This window comes from Canis lupus, chromosome 14, assembly GCF_003254725.2.
Source record: "Canis lupus dingo isolate Sandy chromosome 14, ASM325472v2, whole genome shotgun sequence".
NCBI lineage: Eukaryota > Metazoa > Chordata > Mammalia > Carnivora > Canidae > Canis > Canis lupus.
The window spans coordinates 11,157,446-11,182,649 of NC_064256.1; the positions used below are offsets into that span (position 1 = coordinate 11,157,446).

Consider the following 25,204-nt stretch of genomic DNA (forward strand, 5'->3'; position numbering starts at 1 on the left):
TATAATTTGACTCAATGCAACAAATATTTCTTAAGCACTTACAACAGGGCACTTCTCTGAGTACACAGAAAAACAGATGAATAAGACAGTTCTTACTGTCCAGGAACTTTGTCCTGGATGTATCCATCTTATTTTATACCTTGGGCAGTTTTGACTGTAAGAGTGTCCACCGAGGTATCTGCAATTATCTTTGGAAGCTGCTCAGAAGAGGATCCTGAGCCATTGGTAACAAACACCTACTTTTTTTTCATGGTGGTGATGATAGTAACAGTGAAGACAAATTAAACAGGAAAGCAAATTAGCATGTCGGCTTTACAGTGTGAGCACCACTTTTTCTGAAGAAATGGCTCCCTGTATTTTCCTGGTAGGTCACAGGAACATGGAGGTTGATGACTTAAGTTTGTTACTACTTCAGTATCCTTGGCATAAAATTTCCATCCAGAAAGATGCTCCCCTGGAGAAATAGGTCCTTCTCTTTTCAGAGGTTTTTCTGTTGGCAAATCTACCCTGACTTTCTGAATGAAGTAAAAAATCCTGCCTCCTCTTGAAACTACTAAAAAAAATAAAAAATAAAAAATAAAAAAATAAAATAAAATAAGGCAATTACTTCATCCTCCTAATTATTATACCAAATCTGTCCCTAATCTCAAATGCATATCATAGGGGTACTCTATTAATCACATCTTAAGAATGTCTTTGATTGCCAATCATTCATAAAACCACAAATGTCGGGGCTATTTGGTGTCTTCAGAACCTTAAAAGTAGAGTTATTTTTTTCTTCCTAACACGAATTAAGAATTGCATCAAAGAAAAAAGTGAATGTAAAAAGGGAAAAACTGCAAATCCAGAAATAAATGGGCCAAGAAATAGCAATCAATGAATAGAGACATAAATCAGAAATACAGACATTTAGTGAGACAAGGGAAAAAGATCTTGTTAATCTCCAGTGCTTGAAAAATCCTAAGGGTCAGCTGGGCAGTTAATTGACTATCACTACAAGATGTGACATGGCTATCAAAAAGGTCAGTGTAATTTGGGCCTGGCTATGCAGAGTCATCACTTCCTAAAGTGGAGAGATAATGCTCCCTGTCTACGGACTGGGCTTCACCCAGAAAATATTTAAGTGGCCATCAAGGTGAATTTGTGAATAGACACTAAGCCACCTTCAGCCTTGAGCACAGGTAATTAGAGATATGCAAGGTGACACCACTCTCGATTCTCCCAGCTAGGGAGCAGCCTTCCCTAACACCTAGGCACTAGGTTTTCAGAGAGAGTTTATTCACAGCACTGGGTGTTACACTATATGTTGGCAAATTGAATTTAAATTTTTTAAAAAGAAAAAAAAAGATATGACACATGCAGCAGCCCAAATTTAACTTGTCAGTTGCCTGTCTACAGATGAGAAGTTTCAGATCACTATTACTGAGTTAACTTTGTAATAAGCCTGAAGAGTTCCTTGGAGAGCCTTGAAAATCCATTTAGAAGAGGAGATCTTGAATATTTCAGATTAGGGTGAGAAGTAAGCTGCTCTTTATATCTTTGCAGCAGAGGCAGGAGGGCTGCTCAAATCAGATCTTTGACTCCTTTAAAATTCTGCTACATGGAAGCTAAAAGCATTGCAGTTTCTTTTTAACTTCTTATTTTGCTATAGATTTTAATTTAACCAAAAAAGTTGCAGATAGTACCAAGAGCCCCCATGTATCCCATTCCCACTATCTCCTGGGTTTTTTTTTTTTTATATTACAAGACACTTGTTTTACTTAGTATATAACTTTCTCAGCATACATAAACTAAATACTGTAATTTTATTAAACAACCAGTAGGAATTACAATCACTATATAGACCCTATCATCACCTAGTTCTTCATGACCGCTGTGCTGCTCGCTATACAATCTGGGAAAACTATGGTAAAAACTAGACTTGAAAATTGGTTTCGGGAATGTTTCCATTATGCATTTTATTGAAGCAGTTATTTTTTCTTTTTATTTATATTTTTAAAACAATTTTACCAAAAAAAGTGTCTCTTTTTCATTCTGTCTCAAGAGAGAAAGAGAGATCCTACACTTTTGCCATTTGGGATAATCTCAATGAAAACTGGAAGTTTATTTTCAAATAGCATGCAGGCTAATTGCATTTCAGTCAAAAACAAAACAAAACCATAGCTTTTCAACAGAATTATTCAACAAGTTAATGGAAGTCAGAGTGAACAATGCTCACTGTGCTTGGAAGTGGAAATAATAACAGCCTATTATGAAATAGAAGGTCATGGCTGCGGTGTGTCTTCTCCTTTTAAGGAAGTTTTTTAATGATCTTTGATATTATTCTGTTTATAAAATGTATAATAGAAGAGAGCAGTAGAGAATGCGGAAGAAAAACAAGTAGGAAGTTCCCGACTCTTTCCAGTTATCTTTCCAATTATGAATTTAAATTCATAAACCCTTAAGACTTCCTAGGTATAGAATAGTAGTCACAGAGTAAAGTGATTGTTTTCTGAGATAATCAAGGCAGAAAGAGGGAAATAAGTTAGCAATTCCCTAACTTCTGCATGAATTAAAAAGATGGATGGGATAGCAGAGGAGGGAAAAAGAAAAGAAAAAGAAAAAATTAAGGATGGGAAGAGGATGAGAGAGATGAGAAGGAAAACAGTATGCATGGAAAACAGGAATAAACATAAATGAAGGGCAGAAAGTCCACTTTTAAGTATCATTTTCTCCAAATTTCAACATGTTCCAAGTAGAAATGTTTGTTACTGTTTTCTCTTTCTCAGCTTTATTGTGGTATAATTGACACATAAAATTGTAAGACATCTTTTTTTTTTTTTCTTAAAGGCAGTCTAGTTCCTTTATTTATTTATTTTTTTAATTATTTATGATAGTCACAGAGAGAGAGAGAGGCAGAGACATAGGCAGAGGGAGAAGCAGGCTCCATGTACCGGGAGCCTGACGTGGGATTCGATCTCCGGTCTCTAGGATCGCGCCCTGGGCCAAAGGCAGGCGCTAAACCGCTGCGCCACCCAGGGATCCCGTAAGACCTCTTAAAGCATTATGGCATGATGATTTGGTATAAGCATACGTTGTGAAAGGATCCCCTTGTCTAATTAAGTGACACTTTCATCACCTCACATATTTACCCTTTTATTGCTGTTGTTGAGAACATTTCAGTTCTAGTCTCAGCAAATTTCAGTCATCCACTATAATGTTATCAATTGCAGTTACCATGTTAAACATTAGATCCTCAAACCTCATTCATCTCATACCTGAAAGTTTGTAATGTAACCTTTTACAAGCCTCTCCCTTTCCCCCACCCCGGAAGCCTCTCCCTGGCAACCACTTTTCTACTCTGTGTCTGAGTTCACCTTCTGTTTGTTTGTTTTAGATTTCCCATATAAGGGATACCATGTGGCATTTATTTTTCTCTGTCTTGCTTATTTCTCTTAGCATGATGCCCTTCAGGTTCCAAATGTTGTCCTAAATGACAGGATTTCTTTCTTTTTTAAGGCTGAATAATGTTTCATGATATATGCGTACCACATTTTCTTTACCCATTCATCCGTCAACAGACAGATTGTTTCCATACCTTGGATAATATGAATGATGTTGCAATGAACATGGAAGGGCAGATTTCTCTTTGAGATACTGATCTCATTTCAGAATCATTGAAAAGTATCATCTCATCAGTATCATCTCATATACATACATATATATATATATATATATATATATATATATATATATATATATATCTCCAAAGGTGAGATTGCTGTATGGCAGTCCTATTTTTAATTCCTTAAGGAACTTCCATACTGTTTTATATAGTGGATGTGCCAGCTTACCTTCCTACCAACAGAAAAAGTGCACAAGTGTTCCCTGTTCTCCACATCCTCGCTGACATTTGTTACCTGTTGTCTTTTTAATAATGGACAATCTAACTGGAGTAAGATGATCCTCATTATGGTTTTGATTTGTATTTCCCTTTTCAAGCACCTGTTGGCCAATTGCACACCTTCTCTGGAAAAATATCTACGTAGGTCCTTTGTCTGCTTTTAAAATTGGGTTATATTTCTTTTTACTGTTGACTCATATGAGTTCCTTATATATCTCGGATATAAATTCTTTATAGAATATGTGGTTTGCAAATATTTTCTCCCATTTCATAGGTTGCCTTTCATTTTGTTGATGGTTTCCTTTGTAGTGCAGAAGCTGTTTAGTGTGTTTATTTTTGCTTTGTTGCCTTTTGATGTCCGATCCACAAAACCATTGTCAAGATCAACAGAAAGGAGCTTACCTGCTATGTTTTCTTCTAAGTGTTTTTGGTTATGTGCAGGTCTTTAATCTATTTTGAATAGATTTTTATGTATGATGTGAGATAGGGGTCCAGTTTCAGTCTTTTGCATGTGGCTATCCAGTTCCCAATACAGTTTATTCTCCTATTATTATCTTACATTAGTATCTTACATTTGTCACAATTAACAAACAATTACTGATTTGTGACTGTTAACCTAAGTTTATACTTTGTTCAGATTCCATCAGCTGTATTTTTTTTTAATTCTCTTAGTTTTTAGTTTTTACATAGTGTCTTTTTTTCTAATTCAAATTTCCATATAGGTTACTACATTACATTTAGCCATCATGTTTCCTTAGACTTCTGTAGATTGTGATAGTTTCTCAGACTTTCCTGGCTTTTGATGACTTTGACTTTTTGAGGACTACTGGTCAGTCTATTGAAAGAGCTTCCAATGACTAAAGCTGGAACAATTTGAGCAACAAAATAATCTTGGTTTATTATTACAAATGTAAAATAGATATCCATGTGTCCATATTGATATATACAAATGATTCATTGAATGAATGAATATGTACACACATACATAAAATGGGGGAAGAATAGACAAATGTCCCATGCAGAAGAATTTTAATTAATTTATGCAGATAATCCACCCTAAAGGGAATGGAACATAACTCCCCACTTTTCAAATGTGGGTTGTGTATAATGACTTCCTTCCAAACAGTACTACATGGAAAGGGGTGGGAGAGTAACCTCACAGTGAAGAAACCTGACAAACACTCTGAGCCAGACAGTTAAAGTTAACATCGACAGAATAAATTATGTTGATAGTTTGTGCATCTGATATGAAATGATGAACATGGCACTATCCTTCTGTGGTCTTCTTCCCAAAACCTATGGCCCCAATGTAATCAAGAGAAAAATATCAGGCAAACTCTAACTGAGGGATATCCCACTATTGACTCTTTTTTCAGTTGAGAACAAAAGGAGAAAAACACAGTGCTGGTATATCCATCAGGATAAAAGGGCTAGTTGTAATGATTGCTTCTATCTTCCACAGCTCTATTTTTTCCCCCATGAGTAACTAAAAACTCAGAAAAAAAAAAAAAGTAACTGTAAAGCCCAATCAAGTAATCGTTTTTCTCTTTTTACCTCACTTTGGCAATTAAAGGATGAAGTATGTATTCTATGTCATCTGGATGATGCTGTTTCCCCCATTGCTGTGGACATATCTGGCGGTGGTACGGAAGGGAAGTGGCAGTTCCCAGACCTGCTCCAGTCATACTGTCCAGTTTAAAGTAAAGTGACAGGAGAGCTGACCAGCAGCAGGCAAAATCGAGGTCCACATTCAAGTACATTTATCATTATAGAAATGGTTGTTTTCTGAGTCTAGAGCCCTACAGTTGAGCATATGATGCAAAATTACATGAGTGAAGTGGCTATATCTGACTGTGGGAATAGTCTAGTAAAACCTTGGGAGTCATTTTTTTCTCAATATTTGATCAAAATGAATTTGATTATATAGTATATACTCTGCAAAGCCTCTATGTTATCCAATTTTATTTTAACTCTGTATATGGATGGGGGTAAATCCTTTATTCTTTTTCCTAGGTTGTTGTCATGTTTTTAGGAACCTACTTTATATGATAAATTTGAAATATTCCTTATGAAAAGAGTGTGAGGATTGTCATTTCTTCTTATAGAGCCCATGTATCAACATTGCCACACCCACATATTTCAAGCAAGCTACTAAGAAGATATTTTGAATTCATAAGTCATGTATAATGGAATTTTATTATGAAAATATAGTTAACCACAGACTAAATTAAAATAGTAAACTGAAATTATTTTTCATATCACATTCACATTTTGTAATGTGCATATATATATGTTTAAAATTTGTTCATATATTTTGTTCTATGTATCACATATCTTTAACAGCCACTACTTCTTCTCTAAATGAATTTATCATTAATCATTTAGTGATAAAAATTAATGACACAAATTTTTAAGCATTTTCATGTGATTCTTTGGTATTTTATCTTCTTGAAGTATTTGGATACTTGATAGAATTAATTTATTGTGAGATTATTGGGAATTTTACACTGCCATCTCTTGCACACTCAAGTAGGTGGAAGTTTGGAGATGCTGGGCAAATTGCCTAGCCTTTCCAAAAAACCTGCCTACACATTGCCGGCCCTTTCCAACAGTCTAGAGAAACTCTCATTTTGGTAACTCTTAATTTTCTTCATCCTTTATAATTCATACTCCAAACCGTAGGTGAACATAGCTTACCTTTGGAAAGATGAAACTTGTATTAAACACATAGCATTCTTCTGATTGTTGTATTTTTAACATTGGTTGACATTTGTCCCCCACATACATGCTCACATATACTGGCCCCTGACTGCCTAGTGTTACCTCACTGTGGAATCCCATCTTGGTTTTTGCTTGTATGTGGGGTTACCTTGCTGACTCTGAAATTTATAGCCTTGCAGACTTGAATAGATTGCTCTGTTATAGATTTCTTAATCAGTAAAAGTCAGAGGAGGGGCACCTGGGTGGTCCAGGTGGTTAGGAATCCAATTCTTGATCACCACTCAGGTCTTGATCTCAAGGTTGTGAGTTCAAGCCCCATGCACTTTTTAAAAAAGAAAAAAAAAAGTCAGAAGATTATTTCTGTCTTGCTATAATTTGTCTTAGCAATGTGAGCTCTAATCTAAAATAAAAACCAAGGCAGACTTATGATATACGATGCCGTTTCTGCATAGGGGTAGCAAATTTTTTCTTTTCTTTTCCTCCAAGAAGGTTACAAAATAAGAATAAAATAGAATTGGTTCTAGCAGGACAATATAGGATGTGAGTAGTTAGTTATTTATAAGAAAATAATCATTTGAGTTAGCTGAATTATTAATTTTGCAACAAGATGTGACAGTAAAATAGTATATTTGATAGAAACTCTAGGCAACCCTAACAATCAATCAATCAGCATTGGCTTCTCCACTAAGTGACTGCATGCAGTTGAAGGAACTATGTGAGGAATGTGAGGCGTGTGTGTTGTGGGGCAGGGCAGGAGAGAATGAGATGATAGTACTGCACCCATATGTTTCGTGGTAGTGGGATTGCATGTGTTTATGGGATATGGGATGTGCCAAACAAAATAGAACACTGTCTTTGATCCTGATAGCAAAGAAATGAATGATTTTTATCAATAAAATAATTAAGTGCTAAGAAAAAAATATTCTCATTATTTCAGAGCATAGAAAATTCTCTAAGAATTAGAGTAATAACAGGTTTCTTAGAAACTATAGGTTCTGAGCTAAGGCCAAAAAATTATTATTTATTGCATTATTTGTTTCTAAATGCCATCTCAGTACTTCTCTCACTCCTTCCCATTCACACATCTAATTAGCAAATGACACAGTAAAATGGAAAGTATTCCTGGGCCCCTAGTATAAGAGAATGATATAGTTTACCTGAAAAAGTCAACCTTCTGATGGCTCAAATATTGGTTCTTGGGCATCTATTAATTATGCAAGTGCTATATTTTGGAATGCTTTATCAAGAAAGCTTTAAGTATAGGTATTCTGTGGGAACAGCAGTCCTGCCCTAGCAATGACCTTGCCCTCTGCAGGAGAAATAGTCTGTTGAATCATTTCTTCAGGTCATTCCATACCCATCTTCAGTCACACATCCCTAAGTAGGACCCTCCTTTTTTTTTCCTTATGTCACTAATACACTAATATTTTGGAGCAAGATATATAAATAAGAGCCTGCCTAGGAATCAGATTCAGTATTTTTGAAATACCACAGTTTGCTTAGCATTTGGCTCTGCTGATCTAATGCATCTTACTGTCAGGATGCATCAACCATCATCCAAGTATTAGGGATATAAAGATGAAGAGGAGATATTTAATTAATGTCTGATTACTTAATGGTTTCTTAAACTCAGGTTTTCAGACAATGTTCTTTTGACCGTTCCTTGAAGCTTAGAACTCCCAGCCTACTGGGCAGCGGGTTGACTTCCATTACATACCAGAAATGCCCCAGAATTCAAATTCATGTGTTCACTGCTCCTAGAATGCTTTTTTGCTTCTCTACCAGGAGGGAGGTATTTCAGTGTCCCTTACAAACATCTCTAGCCCCTATCTACAACCTGTAGAATCATTCCAGAAACACTGTTTGGTCCTTTTGAAGCTTTCAGTGGAGCCACAGCTCTTACCAGAAATAGTTCATATCCAGAGTCTCCTGAGGTTAACCATGGAAATAAATGATATTCATCTATATTGAAAGATAAGGCATGGATCCCAAGTTCTAAGAATTTTCCTACAACATGTAAGATATTGAGGTAGAAGATGAATTTACTAATATTTCTGGGCCACAAGTAAACATCTTTGAGTCATATATGAAGGCAATTTATTCCCTGGTAGTGACAGTTTACCTTTATCTCAATCCCCAAAGAGGATTCCTTAAGCCCAACTAGGTGGAAGTATAAGGGGAGAAAATCTGGAGGAGTCACCCTGGGATAAAATGGACATTAGAAAATCTCAACAAGGCTGATATATAAAAGCAACACTAAGAGAGAGAGATCAGGAAAAAGTGCTGAGAGAGATGAGGTCTATATCTAGCCTTAACCTGATGAAGTCCAGCAATAGTGATTAGAAAAAATGTTTTTAAGGTTTCTAGTGAACTTGTAACTTGCCCTTATTTGTTTCCCAGTAATAGAAAAAGGACAATATTTTAGAAAATCTGTTTCAGGAAAAGAGTGGGATGTAAGAATGGTAGAACTGGGTCCAACTCTCAACACCACAGGAGAGAGCTTCAAGGTGAAAAATTGTTAGCCAAAGGAAGAAGAAATGGGAACAGATCCTAAATCTCTACACACAATTGTGATGTAGATAGATCTCTTGGTTCAGAAGTGATTTTAGAAAAATGTAAGCTAGCAGAATTCCTGAGTGATTGTTTTCATTATGTCTTTTATTCTGTATTTTTTAAAAGATTTTATTTATTCATGAGAGGCACAGAGACAGGCAGAGACATAGGCAGAGGGAGAAGCGGGCTTCCTATGGGGAGCCAGATGCGGGACTCAATCCCAGGACCCCCAGGATCCTGACCTGAGCCAAAGGCAGACACTCAACCGCTGAGCCACCCACCTGCCCTATACTATATTTTTGATGCTTTGACCTCTAGGGGTCCGCCCCTTCCAGGACTAGCCATTTTCTAGGGATAGTAAAGGACTTGCTCATTAAGTGTGCTTTTCATATGCAAACCAACCAACCCAGAGCCCAAACCTTGAACCAATTGCTTTATCATTCTCTTACACTTAAACCACTATTCCCCTTCCCTACTTTCTCTAGGGCCAGATAGCAGACAACTAAGGACTGTCTAATGAAATTATTCAAATCAGCCAAGTCTAAACCTAATCACCCTGCTTCATTCCTTCTTACAAAAACCCCAGTGAAAGTTCTTGGCCATATTTTTCCCTCACTTCCTCTGCTTCCTGACCAAACCTGATGCTTTCCTGTGTTCTCCCCTGCATGGTATGGCATGCCAGTCTTCTTGGGATTTGTGAGTACAACAAACTACCTTTTCAACAATTGTATCTTCATCTGTTTGCTTCCCCATACCTAAATGATAATAAAACCTACATTTTAAAATACTTGTTTTATATAAATTGTCCCCATACCCTGCATAGTTATGGAGGACAAGACTTCTACACATTTTTGTGGGTAAGGCCTCCCCTGTTTTCTCTTTTTTCATTTGGAAACAGGAAGAATTACATGATTTATTTTAAAGTACTGTTTTATGATCAGTTTTCTTTAAAAATATTTAAGTTTGATTCATTCAATCAAGATTTTCTTGCATATTCACACTCAGTAATATTGTTAGTAAGTATTGTAATAATTACTTATAAAAGTAATATTGTAAGTAAGTAAGTTTACCCATTACAAGTTTCTCATCAGACTGATTTCAAAAATAACCCTTGACATTTCATTCATATGTGGAATTTAAGAAACAAAACAAACAAATATGGGGGGAGGGGCAGGAAGAAAAGAGAAGCAAACCAAGAATTAGACTGAACTATAGAGAACAAAAGTTACAGAGGTTACAGAGGGGAGGTTGATGGAGGGATGGTGGATTAAAGAGGGCACTTGTGATGGGTGCTGTATGTAAGTGTTGATTCACTAAATTCTACACCTGAAACTAATATTACACTGCATATTAACTAAATGGAATTTAAATAAAAACTTGAAAATAAAATAACCCTTGACATAGTATTACACAGGTCAAGATCTCTTTCATTTCCTGACCTTTTCCCTTTTTTTAGCCATTCAAATCCTCTGAGCACATAAGGCCTATTCTCAGATCTAAAGGTGAACCTAAGGAATCCAGGGGGGAGGGGCCCCGCGAGGAGCCTGGCTGAGGCCGGGGCGAGTGTCCCCAGGACAGGAGAGGCCCGTCCCGGAGGAGCAGGAGCTGCACCGACCTTCCCGGGCGGAAAGGGGCTCGCAGGGAGGTGGAGCAGGACCCAGGAGGGCGGGGATGGCCTCGGGCTCCCGGGGACACTAACAGACACCTGCGCCCCGGGAGATGCGCCGAGCTCCCTAAGGGCTGCAGCGCGCACGGGGGGACCCGGAGCAGCTCGGGGGGCTCGGGGGCGGCTCCGCGGAGGGGGCTGCGGGGCGGGAGCGTGAATCCAACAGCCCAGGACCTGGCCTCCCCGGGGACAGGCAGAGGCCGGGAGGGCCCAGGACCCCAAGGACGACCCTGCCCCGAGCTGAGCAGATCAGCGGCCCCGCCCCGGAGCCTCCAGGCCCTGCAGACGGAGAGCTCTGGAGCTACTGCAGGGACTGACTCCAGGGCTCCAGAGCTGGCCCCGCCACTGGGGCTGTTCCTCCTGGAGCCTCACGGGGTAAACAACCCCCACTGAGCCCTGCACCAGGCAGGGGCACAGCAGCTCCCCCAAGTGCTAACACCTGAAAATCAGCACAACAGGCCTCTCCCCCAGAAGACCAGCGAGACGGACAAGTTCCAGGGGAGGTCAAGGGACTTAAAGTATACAGAATCAGAAGATACTCCTCCGTGTTTTGTGGTTGTTGTTTTTTTTTTTCTTTTTGATTTGTTTTGTTTGATTTGCTGTTTTCTTTTCTTTCTTTTTCTTTCTCTTTTTCTTCTCTTTTTTCTTTTTTCTTCCTTTTTTCTTTTTCTCTTTTCTTTCCTTCTTTCTCTCTCTTTTTCTCCTTTTCCCAATACAACTTGTTTTTGGCCACTCTGCACTGAGCAAAATGACTAGAAGGAAAACCTCACCTCAAAAGAAAGAATCAGAAACAGTCCTCTCTCCCACAGAGTTACAAAATCTGGATTACAATTCAATGTCAGAAAGTCAATTCAGAAGCACTATTGTACAGCTACTGGTGGCTCTAGAAAAAAGCATAAAGGACTCAAGAGACTTCATGACTGCAGAATTTAGATCCAATCAGGCAGAAATTAAAAATCAATTGAATGAGATGCAATCCAAACTAGAAGTCCTAACAACGGGGGTTAACGAGGTGGCAGAACGAGTGAGTGACATAGAAGACAAGCTGATGGCAAAGAGGGAAACTGAGGAAAAAAGAGACAATTAAAAGACCATGAAGATAGATTAAGGGAAATAAACGACGGCCTGAGGAAGAAAAACCTACGTTTAACTGGGGTTCCTGAGGGCGCCAAAAGGGCCAGAGGGCCAGAATATGTATTTGAACAAATCATAGCTGAAAACTTTCCTAATCTGGGAAGGGAAACAGGCATTCAGATCCAGGAAAGAGAGAGATCCCCGCCCTAAAATCAATAAGAACCGTTCAACACCTCGACATTTAATAGTTAAGCTTGCAAATTCCAAAGATAAAGAGAAGATCCTTAAAGCAGCAAGAGACAAGAAATCCCTGACTTTTATGGGGAGGAGTATTAGGGTAACAGCAGACCTCTCCACAGAGACCTGGCAGGCCAGAAAGGGCTGGCAGGATTTATTCAGGGTCCTAAATGAGAAGAACATGCAACCAAGAATCCTTTATCCAGCAAGGCTCTCATTCAAAATGGAAGGAGAGATAAAGAGCTTCCAAGACAGGCAGCAACTGAAAGAATATGTGACCTCCAAACCAGCTCTGCAAGAAATTTTAAGGGGGACTCTTAAAATTCCCCTTTAAGAAGAAGTTCAGTGGAACAATCCACAAAAACAAGGACTGAATAGATATCATGATGACACTAAACTCCTATCTGTCAATAGTAACTCTGAATGTGAACGGGCTTAATGACCCCATCAAAAGGCGCAGGGTTTCAGACTGGATAAAAAAGCAGGACCCATCTATTTGCTGTGTACAAGAGACTCATTTTAGACAGAAGGACACCTACAGCCTGAAAATAAAAGGTTGGAGAACCATTTACCATTCAAAAGGTCCTCAAAAGAAAGCAGGGGTAGCCATCCTTATATCAGATAAACTAAAATTTACCCCAAAGACTGTAGTGAGAGATGAAGAGGGACACTATATCATACTTAAAGGATCTATTCAACAAGAGGACTTAACAATCCTCAATATATATGCCCCGAATGTGGGAGCTGCCAAATATATAAATCAATTAATAACCAAAGTGAAGAAATACTTAGATAATAATACACTAATACTTGGTGACTTGAACGTAGTGCTTTCTACAATTGACAGATCTTCTAAGCACAACATCTCCAAAGAAACGAGAATGATACACTGGACCAGATGGATTTCACAGATATCTACAGAACTTTACATCCAAACTCAACTGAATACACATTCTTCTCAAGTGCACATGGAACTTTCTCCAGAATAGACCACATACTGGGTCACAAATCGGGTCTGAACTGATACCAAAAGATTGGGATCGTCCCCTGCATATTCTCAGACCATAATGCCTTGAAATTAGAACTAAATGACAACAAGAAGTTTGGAAGGACCTCAAACACGTGGAGCTTAAGGACCATCCTGCTAAAAGATGAAAGGGTCAACCAGGAAATTAAGGAAGGACTAAAAAGATTCATGTAAACTAATGAGAATGAAGATACAACCGTTCAAAATCTTTGGGATGCAGCGAAAGCAGTCCTAAGGGGGAAATACATCGTAATACAAGCATCCATTCAAAAACTGGAAAGAACTCAAATACAAAAGCTAACCTTACACATAAAGGAGCTAGAGAAAAAACAGCAGATGGACCCTACACCCAGCAGAAGAAGAGAGTTAATTAAAATTCGAGCAGAACTCAACGAAATCGAGACCAGAAGAACTGTGGAACAGATCAACAGAACCAGGAGTTGGTTCTTTGAAAGAATTAATAAGATAGATAAACCATTAGCCAGCCTTATTAAAAAGAAGAGAGAGAAGACTCAAATTAATAAAATCATGAATGAGAAAGGAGAGATCACTACCAACACAAAGGAAATACAACGATTTTAAAAACATATTATGAACAGCTATACGCCAATAAATTAAGCAATCTAGAAGAAATGGACGCATTCCTGGAAAGCCACAAACTGCCAAAACTGGAACAGGAAGAAATAGAAAACCTGAACAGGCCAATAACCAGGGAGGAAATTGAAGCAGTCATCAAAAACCTCCCAAGACACAAGAGTCCAGGGCCAGATGGCTTCCCAGGGGAATTCTATCAAACGTTTAAAGAAGAAACCATACCTATTCTACTAAAGCTGTTTGGAAAGATAGAAAGAGATGGAGTACTTCCAAATTCGTTCTATGAGGCCAGCATCACCTTAACTCCAAAACCAAAGACCCCACCAAAAAGGAGAATTACAGACCAATATCCCTGATGAACATGGATGTAAAAATTCTCAACAAGATACTAGCCAATCGGATCCAACAATACATTAAGAAAATTATTCACCATGACCAAGTAGGATTTATCCCCGGGACACAGGGCTGGTTCAACACTCATAAAACAATCAATGTGATTCATCATATCAGCAAGAGAAAAACCAAGAACCATATGATCCTCTCATTAGATGCAGAGAAAGCATTTGACAAAATACAGCATCCACTCCTGATCAAAACTCTTCAGAGTGTAGGGATAGAGGGAACATTCCTCAACATCTTAAAAGTCATCTACGAAAAGCCCACAGCAAATATCATTCTCAAAGGGGAAGCACTGGGAGCCTTTCCCCTAAGATCAGGGACAAGACAGGGATGTCCACTCTCACCACTGCTATTCAACATAGTACTGGAAATCCAAGCCTCAGCAATCAGACAACAAAAAGACATTAAAGGCATTCAAATTGGCAAAGAAGAAGTCAAACTCTCCCTCTTCGCCTATGACATGATACTCTACATAGAAAACCCAAAAGCCTCCACCCCAAGATTGCTAGAACTCATACAGCATTTTGGCAGCGTGGCAGGATACAAAATCAATGCCCAGAAATCAATGGCATTTCTATACACTAACAATGAGACTGAAGAAAGAGAAATTAAGGAGTCAATCCCATTTACAATTGCACCCAAAAGCATGAGATACCTAGGAATAAACCTAACCAAAGACGTAAAGGATCTATACCCTAAAAACTATAGAACACTTCTGAAAGAAATTGAGGAGGACACAAAGAGATGGAAAAATATTCCATGCTCATGGATTGGCAGAATTAATATTGTGAAAATGTCAATGTTACCCAGGGCAATTTACACGTTTAATGCAATCTCTATCAAAATACCATGGACTTTCTTCAGAGAGTTAGAACAAATTATTTTAAGATTTGTGTGGAATCAGAAATGACCCCGAATAGCCAGGGGAATGTTGAAAAAGAAAACCAGAGCTGGGGGCATCACAATGCCAGATTTAAGGTTGGACTACAAAGCTGTGGTCATCAAGACAGTGTGGTACTGGCACAAAAACAGACACATAGATCAGTGGAACAGAATAGAGAATCCAGAAGTGGACCCTCAACTTTATGGTCAACTAATATTCGATAAAGGAGGAAAGACTATCCACTGGAAGAAAGACAGTCTCTTCAATAAATGGTGCTGGGAAAATTGGACATCCACATGCAGAAGAATGAAACTAGACCACTCTCTTTCACCATACACAAAGATAAACTCAAAATGGATGAAAGATCTAAATGTGAGACAAGATTCCATCAAAATCCCAGAGAAGAACACAGGCAACACCTTTTTGAACTCGGCCACAGTAACTTCTTGCAAGATACATCCACGAAGGCAAAAGAAACAAGAGCAAAAATGAACTATTGGGACTTCATCAAGATAAGAAGCTTTTGCACAGCAAAGGATACAGTCAACAAAACTCAAAGACAACCTACAGAATGGGAGAAGATATTTGCAAATGATGTATCAGATAAAGGGCTAGTTTCCAAGATCTATAAAGAACTTCTTAAACTCAACACCAAAGAAACAAACAATCCAATCATGAAATGGGCAAAAGACATGAAGAGAAATCTCACAGAGGAAGCCATAGACATGGCCAAGACGCACATGAGAAAATGCTCTGCATCACTTGCCATCAGGGAAATACAAATCAAAACCACGATGAGATACCACCTCACACCAGTGAGAATGGGGAAAATTAACAAGGCAGGAAACCACAAATGTTGGAGAGGATGTGGAGAAAGGGGAACCCTCTTGCACTGTTGGTGGGAATGTGAACTGGTGCAGCCACTCTGGAAAACTGTGTGGAGGTTCCTCAAAGAGTTAAAAATAGACCTGCCCTACGACCCAGCAATTGCACTGTTGGGGATTTATCCCAAAGATTCAGATGCAATGAAACGCCGGGACACCTGCACCCCGATGTTTCTAGCAACAATGGCCACAATAGCCAAACTGTGGAAGGAGCCTCAGTGTCCATCGAAAGATGAATGGATAAAGAAGATGTGGTCTATGTATACAATGGAATATTACTCAGCCATTAGAAATGACAAATACCCACCATTTGCTTCAACGTGGATGGAACTGGAGGGTATTATGCTGAGTGAAGTAAGTCAATCGGAGAAGGACAAACAGTGTATGTTCTCATTCATTTGGGGAATATAAATAATAGTGAAAGGGAATATAAGGGAAGGGAGAAGAAATGTGTGGGAAATATCAGAAAGGGAGACAGAACATAAAGACTCCTAACTCTGGGAAATGAACTAGGGGTGGTGGAAGGGAAGGAGGGTGGGGGGGGGGGTGAATGCATGACGGGCACTGAGGGGGGCAGTTGACGGGATGAGCACTGGGTGTTATTCTGTATGTTGGTAAATTGAACACCAATAAAAAATAAATTTATTTTAAAAAAATAAAGGTGAACCTAATCTCATCAGGAGATACTTCAGTCTCTCTAATTCAACAGCTGAAGTACGCAGAAGGAAGTTGTCCTTGTCCCTAATCACTCCTAACCATTGACCTAATTCTGGCAACTGCTTTAGTCCTGAGTCTTTCCTCAGTTTTGAAAAGTGGACCACATTCTTGGTATCAGCATCTAATTCCTGTTCTGATAATCTTCCTTGTTCCTCCAAGACTGAAAGTCCCCCTGAGTTTTACCAGTGAGTTCTGCTACATCTGCCAGAGTCTGAAGTCTCATTCCTGTACCTCAGACCTGAGCGTGGGATCTCAGATATTGCAGATAGAGTTCTCTATGGCTTACCATTCTCAAAGATACCCAAATATGGCATGATCCTAAATTCCATCTGTGCTTTGCCTGCCTCTCTTCCTTCTGTAAATAAATACGGAAAGTCTTTTGTGGTGACAGCTGTGTCCCTCTCTCAATAATCTAATGCTAGGTCTCTCCTGTCCTCCAGAGTGGTTCAGCTGTGTCACCTCCCACCATGATATATCCTTGCAGGCTTCTATTCTTGATCATGTTATAATGTAAAAACTATTCTATCTAGTATTTTATATTTAGTATATTGTATTTGTAAAATATCAAATATTGACAGAAATTAAAGCCATTTTTTGCCCTCATTTATAGATTTTGATATTACTGATACATTGATACTGTTTATAAAATATCAAACTGTTGGCTTTGGAATCAGATCTGGGTTTTTAATCTCAGCTTGACACTAGGTCAAGTTTACAAACCTCTTTTTTTTAATATTTTATTTATTTATTTGACAGAGAGAAAGCACATGCAGGAAAAGTGGTACGCAGAGGAGAAGGAGAATCAGGCTGTCCATTGAGCAGAGAGCCCAAAGGAGGGCTTGATCCCAGGGCTCTGAGATCATGACCTGAGCTGAAGGCTGATGCTTAACCAACTGAGCCACCCAGGTGCCCCTCATGAACCTCTTTGATCCTCAGTTTACTTTTCTATAAATTAAAGAAAATAATATAGACCATGAATATTTGGTGCATATACAGTGCCTGTTTAATGACAGCAATTATTTTTACTCCTAGCTATTTGTAATTACTATTCTAGAAAACATACTTATGTATATATTTCATTAGAATTTTGATGTGCCAGAAAAACTCATTTTATCATTTGAAGAATTCATATTATCTACAACTTTCACCATTCTTATTTCAAAAAGGATATTTTACTAAGTATGAATACATGAGTGCTCCCATAATTAGAGATTTTGTCTTTATTATTTTTTTCAAGAAGCGAAAAGAGTGGAACTTTTTAATATCAAAACAAAAAGATTTACATCTGTTTTTGTCTGTGAATTCACAATTCTCTCTATATATTAATAACACTTCTTGGATAAGTTTAATGGCTTTGAATAACCCAGTTAATAAAATATATACTTTGAGGGAGGGAGAGATAAAAAAAAAAAAAGCATGCACACACAAGCGGGAGAGAGGCAGAGCGAGAGGGAGAGAGAGATCTTAAGCAGGCTCCATGCCCAGCATGGAGCTCAATGTAGGGCTTTCAGGGCTTGATCTAATGACCCTGAAATCATGACCTGAGCCAAAATCAAAAGTCAGATGCTTAACCAGATGAGCCATCCAGGTGCCCCAATAAAGTATCTTTGAAGCATAGGAGTTAGAGAAAGAAAGGCTGATTATGACACCTAAGTTTGAGTCCTGATTCTAAAAACTGTGCTCTGAGCCACCGTTGGACTTTAGAGAAGTCCATATCATTCCTTAAGTCTCAATTTTATTATCTAAATGCTAGAAATAATAACTACTACCTTAGGACATTTCTAAGAAAGAGTCAGATAATACAGTGTAGGTAAAAATACTATTTAAAGACAAATAAAGCTAATTTGCTAATGTTAAATTTTCTTTCTTACTATCAAATATAGATCTAAAAGAAAATTATGCAAGATAGCAAAATAAGAAAATAAAACTGTGCCAATATAGATAAGAATGTAAAAAGACACATATGTAATTCCTGTTGATACTTTGAGTGAAGAGACTTTCAAATTATTAATACAATAAGGGAGGCAACATTTTCTAGGAACTTGAGATCTTTGTTCTAGAGGTAGCTTTTGAGACTGGGGGAAACCCTAGAATAATATTGAATTGAGATGTTTCACAGACATAGAAGGAAACATGATGGCCTTATTCCCAACCCTACTGCTGAAAAAATTAATGGAAAGACAGAGTGATCCATTTCTCTTCCTTTTTTCATACTGAATGATGAAGGTGATGTGCACTATGCCCTTTCTCCACCCTGAGAATATTCATTACAAAGAATGCATTTAATTTGTCTTACCACCTGTTACAATAATGATTAACAATCTTCTGTCTTTATTTTTTCTGTTCCTTCTACCTTTAAATCCTAATGTTTTTAGTTCTGCTGTGTGAAAGATAAGCTTCTGTCTGCCTTCTTAAGTTCTAGGGGCTGCCAGCAGCACAGGAGGGATCTCACAATTCTGACCATGGTGGTCACTTTTTGTGATAGGGACAGTGATGGATCACCAAAACCCATTCTCTATTTTTCTTGAAAGCATCACAAGGCTATATTTGAAAGAGCCTGAGTGCCCTGTGACTGGGTTCAGCCAACTTGGTGTAGGAAGAAGCACCCTGACCCATAACAACCTCTTGCACAGTCTCTCCCCTATCTATCTGCTGAATGTCTGTATTCAGCAGTGGACCTCAGAGCCCTAGGCAATGAGGAAGGGACAGAATGAAAGGAGACCAAGTCCTGGAATTGCCACACAGAAATCGCCTGCCAAACACCTGCAGGAAGCTATTATCTGAACAATAAACACATTTGATCATTTTATGCCACTAGATTTTGGTTTTGTTGCTATAGCTTTTAACTTGCTCTAATACATTCTGTCAAAGATCACAGTAACTATAAGGGTACTCCAGTCTTGACTGAAGCTTAAGCATAATGTCTTAAATTCACACAGTGCATTAATGGGAAGAGGTTAAAAGTCCAATCAGTCAATGATTCAGGAAGTGAACAATACTCAATGGGTCACTGTTACATGAAAAGTTTCCAAGGATTATCCTTGAATTGGACCATGAGGAAAGATGAAGGTAACCCAGGCATATTTCCGTACTTAAAGAAGGAAGAGGGATTAATAAAATTAAAATAAATGAAAATACACAATTTATATTCTCAATTTGATGAGCAATACCCAACAGCCTCGAGGCTTTCAGGGAGAAGCTGCTGGTGGGTCATGAACGCTGTGGGTTCACTCGTGGGCTTATAAGCAGATGGACGCTTATACCAAACAGGGTCAAACTAGTGGGGGAACCAGGAGCTCTGAGTCATAGTTTCCTCAGAACCAGATACTTGAGAATGCTGAGAGGAGAAAGGAGTAACCCTGGAAAGAGAAAGTACAGTCGAGAGCGGCTTTGTTGTTATGGAGTGCTTTGTAAGTAATCCAGGTGCCTAGGGCAAAAGGATTCAAGTTCTGCCCTTACAGTTTCTAAAACATTTTGGCTGCTAAACTTGTCAAAAAGTAGGATAAGATGAATATGGAGGAACGTGCATCAGCATTAGCAATGTCCCATGGGTACGTTTAATGAATTCTTAGCTACAGTCTTAAAATGGAAGCAAGGAGTGGACTGAAGTGATTAAACTGAATCGAGTATTTGGAGTGTGTTTACAAATATTTGAAATCTCACCTTGGAAGACTTGTGTAGAATTCTAAGTTGACCTGAAAAAAATAATATTAAAAAATGCCTGAGTGAAAAAGTGAGAATTGAAGGTCAATGAGAGCAAAGTTAAACCCAAGAAACAATCCAGGAGTGTCGTTCATCCAGGAGTGTCGTTCATCCAGAGGTTGGAAAAAATTAATTTTGGAATCCTTACTGCTGCTGACTTTAATTTCTTTGTGTAGTACATCTGCTGGATATGTGCAGCCTATCAGCTGCTGAAAAGTGACAGAGGATAGAGGGCTGGTTTCAGAAAGATCTGAGACAGCTGGTGAGATCATTGAACCTGGGAGGGAGGAAGGGAGGAAGTCTCTAGCAGGGCTGAGGTCAGAGCTGGAGCACTGGGACTTTCATGGACAAGTCAGCATGGTCCCAAAGTTCTCTGCTTCACTTCTTTTTAGAGATTTTCTATATAGAATTAAAAGCAATCAAGACTTAACACCATGTCTCTTAAAAAAAAAAAAAAGTACTACCTTTAAAATTTTTTTCTTTTACATTACAGCTAGGTGTTTGCTATGAAAAGCATATTCATGAAAACTAGAGGGGTATCGTTTATAAAGCCTTGCTCTTTATGTTCTTTATAAAGGCCACCATGTTACTATATTGTGTGCCTAAAATGCTCTCTGCACAGTGAATAATGTCCTCGAATGGTATAAATTGTCCTTTCCATGGAAATGGAAGTTATACTATTCAAATAAAACTTCTAGAAAGAAAAACTGTAAATCTTTAAGATGAAATCTGTGTGCTGCAATAAAATAAATTATTCTTTTAAAACAGTTTAGCTTTGGTGATGGAATTGGCTTTTAGCGAGTAACTAAACAATTCTTGCATCTATCATCTTTACCTATTTCTAGATACAGGCATCAATATTGTATAATTATATTAGATATATAGATATAGATAAACTAATTGAATATATATTTTTATACATATATACATAGGAGTTGAGTATAGGGTGGCCTGCTGACAGCATAAAGCATTTGCTCCTTGGTGAAATCTGCTGTGTCTGCATGTAGCAGGGGTCACACAAAAGCATTCCCAAAAGTCTCCTGTAAAACACACTCATAATGGCACTATGGGTTGGATTTCTGCTGCAGGTGATTGTCAGTGGTGACCTAGAGATCATATTCCACTCATTGGCCAATGTGTGTAGCTAACATTCCCAGTCTATTTTATTAGTACTCAGGAAGACTTGTAGGAGAACACATGGTATCTGTTTGGAAAAACGAGATTTTGTGCTCATTCATCCTATCAGTCAAGGTATAATTTATTTTCTTCCGCATTCACACTGACTTATTACCAATTATTTTTCATTTAAAATTTATAAAATTGCCTTTCTGCAATTTGTGATAATTTTAATAGGTCAAGAATGTGTATTGATCCTTAATATTTCATAGCTCTTGTTTGTTTGATAGGGAGTTTATTCTATTCCTTTGAATAATGTTGTAGGATTACAATCCTCCTGGAATTTCTGTGTTTTTCTAAATATAATGGACACTGCCCAATTCAGTTCATCTTTGTATGTAATATGGACATATATGCTGAAAGAAAAAAAAACATGCAAGAGTAAAAGCAGAGTGAAAATGGGGTGAATTCAACCTATGGCATGCAACTCACATCTTTCAATTCTTTATTATCTAGGTGGAACTTACCAAAAAGACATTAATTAGCCATATGTTACTTCAAAAATCTCCTCAACTGTATGACAACATCCTAATTATAGGAAATGATAAGGATCATTTAATACATGCAAATTGTGCATAGCACAAGGGAATTAGAGGGTAGACTGAACCGTAACACCTTGCTATAAAAGATGGGATAGCTGGGGAGAGATTTATCATCCTGTCCTGTGTCTGTATTTGCCAAACATAGGCCCACCTCACCCCATTACCTATGGACATATGCAAAAAATCTCTTTCTTAAATGATCTGACAGCAAACCCATATTAATATGCTAAGAAAACAAACAATAAAAGCCTATGGTTAAACTGTGTGGAAAACATGACCAGTTGAATGCCTGTGTGCCACTAGATCAATATAGACTGACACAAAATGAGAGAAAAAATGTATTTCATAGACTGATGCTGTGATAATCTCTCTAAAGGAAGGCATCTGTAAGCTGGAATTTGGAGGAAAAAAATCATAAGATAGCTGCCCTTTAAGAACTATTCTATCTTTCTGATAAAAGCTGATAGAAATTTTATTTTTTAGTATAAGTATAAATTTAACAGAAAGCATAATAAATTCAGGAAGATTCTTTTTTTTTTTTTTTCCAGGAAGGTTCTTAAGAGCTAACATCTGTGGATGATGTACCTGGATCTTCTCTCTCTTGTGCATAGGGGTGGGCTTCCTCCATGTCTTCAAAAAGCACAGATGTAGACAGTACCAACCATAATGGAGGCTCATAAATGAATAGACACCTTCAGAAAGACTACTCTTTTTCCCTAGAATGATGGAAGATTTTGTAATATTTTCCCTGGCCTAACTATCTCAAGGAAAAGCAAAATGCAAATTGATATTGACAGAGGACAACGGTAATTGGGAAATTCTAATTGGGAAATCAAGAAAGATGTTATCCCTGGATTACTGTTATTGGTTTCCTTTAATCTACTAGAATAATTAAGTTCCTTGAGTGCAGGGCTTAGGTTTCCTTATTTTGGAATCTTCTGGAGACCCAACCAGAATGCTTTATTTGGGTAAGTGTCCGATAGATATTTAGCAAATTGTAGCATATTAAAATTTCATGGTTCTTGGATTTTGAAGAATTGTACCAGAAAGGCCACTTCATTCAACTCATTTATGTACTAAAACTTCTGCTCAAAGTAGATTTTAAAAAAACAAAAACAAAAACAAAAACACAACCACTTTATTTAATGAGGTCATTGTTTCTTTTTTTCTACTGAAAGAAATTAATGCAGACTTGGGCTCTCTGGATTTGGAAGTGTTCCCTGCTCTTTGAGACTTTCGAACTGTTATACAACCTTGGCATGCCCTGGTCGGATATCAGTAACTGATAAAGAAGGTATCAGAGGTTCTTACTGTTGCTTCAACTAGAGCAGCTGCACTTTTATCTGTTTTGCATATTGCAAAATCTTGTTTGAAAACATGTAAAAATTTAGTCTAAAATATACATTCCTGAGAGTTCCTGTTCACATAATTTGAGGTAAGGCCAAGAACAGTTTTTTACGTGGCTTCTGCCTATAATGAATATGAGAATACTACAATTGTTTTTATAATAGTATGTATTGGGATCCCTGGGTGGCGTAGCGGTTTGGCGCCTGCCTTTGGCCCAGGGCGTGATCGAATCGCACGTCGGGTTCCCGGTGCATGGAGCCTGCTTCTCCCTCTCCTATGTCTCTGCCTCTCTCTCTCTCTCCCCCCGCCATGTATGACTATCATAAGTAAATAAAAATTTAAAAAAAAATAAATAAAAATCTGAACTTAACTGTTTAAAAAATATATATATATAATAGTATGTATTTCTTACAACCTCTTCCACTGACAAATTTTTATTAAAGTTACTAGTAAGCACCTGGCATTGAGTTGTATTACTCCCATGAACATGAACTTGCTGCTAGTGTCATACTGATTGGTTGGTACTCATTCTAAAGCAATTGTTAGTTTAGTATAACCACTGATGCTGTGTACCATATAATCTTAGTTAAATTTCATAAATTCTTCCCTACTTGCAGATATGCCAATGAGTTTTTTTTTAAATCAACAAAGATGGACAATAGTAAAAAATAAAAAAGAAAGACACAAATTGAAGTTAGAAGTTAAAAACTAAACCACAGTTTAGAGCTCCTCACCAAGAGTTCCCTGGAGGATAATGTTATCTGGGCAAAGCCAGACACACTACTCTTGGGACAGACCACTTTCTCCAATTAACAGAGACTTTGATTGATCATAAGGTTGAACACATCAGAAATAGTTGCTCTTTAAAACATTATTGAGGACGTCATGTTTACATAATTAAAAAGGAATACCCGTCTCTAAACTTAATTCCAGAATTCCACTAGTTGCCTGAAGTATTTAGTCTACATGGGAGGCAGGGTGGAAATGGGGTGATTGGAATGGAGATTACCTATTTCAAAACAGAAAATATGAGTACTGAGTAAGCACATAGAGTTTATAAGCATATAGGAATTGTCAGGGCAATTTTCTGACTAATCTTTCTTACGAATATAGGTGAACAATGATTCCCCACTTTCAAAGAAAGAAGGAAGTTAAAACCAGTGCTTGAATTGGACTAAGTAATGAATTGTTTAGGAAAAACAATGCCTATCATACTTGGGTGAGGGGTTACTTGGAAAAGGGGTGTTAGGATAAACATAATAATGTTTATAGGCTTTTCACATACATTATCTTACACGATATTTTTTTAAACCCTTGTGGTAGGAAGAGCAATTATTCTTTATGAAAAACTGTGCTTCCAGAAAGTTAGTTATACTGTCTCAAAGTGAATAGTTAGTGCAGGGTGAAGCAGAGACTCTCATTCTAAGTTAAGTACTATCTTCATGTTATAGTTTCAATATCATTCTGGACACAGAGAAAGGTATTACTAATTGATCTCTATAATATATTCTTACATGCTTTCTTTTTTTCTTATTTTTTTCTTATTTTTTTCTTACATGCTTTCTGAAGATGAAGGTATAACTAGTTGATCTCTATAATATATTGTTATATTATATTGCTTTCTGAGGATGAAGCAACGCTTAGTATAAAATGGGCTTTCACTGGTTTTAGATAGTGGTTATAGAGACCATGTATGTAAGTAATGTAGATCATAAAGAATTGCGACCTAATGACCATGATGAACCCACTAATCAAGATTCTTTAATAATAGCAAGACAATATCTGTGATCTGAGATATA

General features: G+C 37.8%; 2 long non-coding RNA genes across 6 annotated transcripts in view; one reads left to right on the plus strand and one right to left on the minus strand.

Annotated features, from left to right (window-relative positions):
- The window catches only part of LOC112675026 (uncharacterized), a 331,068-nt gene that overhangs the window by 242,772 nt on the left and 63,092 nt on the right, over positions 1–25,204 (plus strand). For 2 of the 5 annotated variants that reach the window (XR_007401973.1, XR_007401972.1), the window contains exons 8-9: positions 17,395–17,544; positions 22,607–23,706. The exons of 1 other annotated variant lie outside the window; for it this stretch is intronic. This is a non-coding gene — a long non-coding RNA (uncharacterized LOC112675026). Of the gene's footprint in view, positions 1–5,456; positions 5,766–17,394; positions 17,545–22,606; positions 23,707–25,204 lie in introns of those variants that run through there. 2 more of the 5 variants (XR_004804522.2, XR_004804524.2) reach the window with 2 other exon arrangements.
- The window catches only part of LOC112675024 (uncharacterized), a 36,498-nt gene that overhangs the window by 4,434 nt on the left and 6,860 nt on the right, over positions 1–25,204 (minus strand). The window lies entirely within an intron of this gene.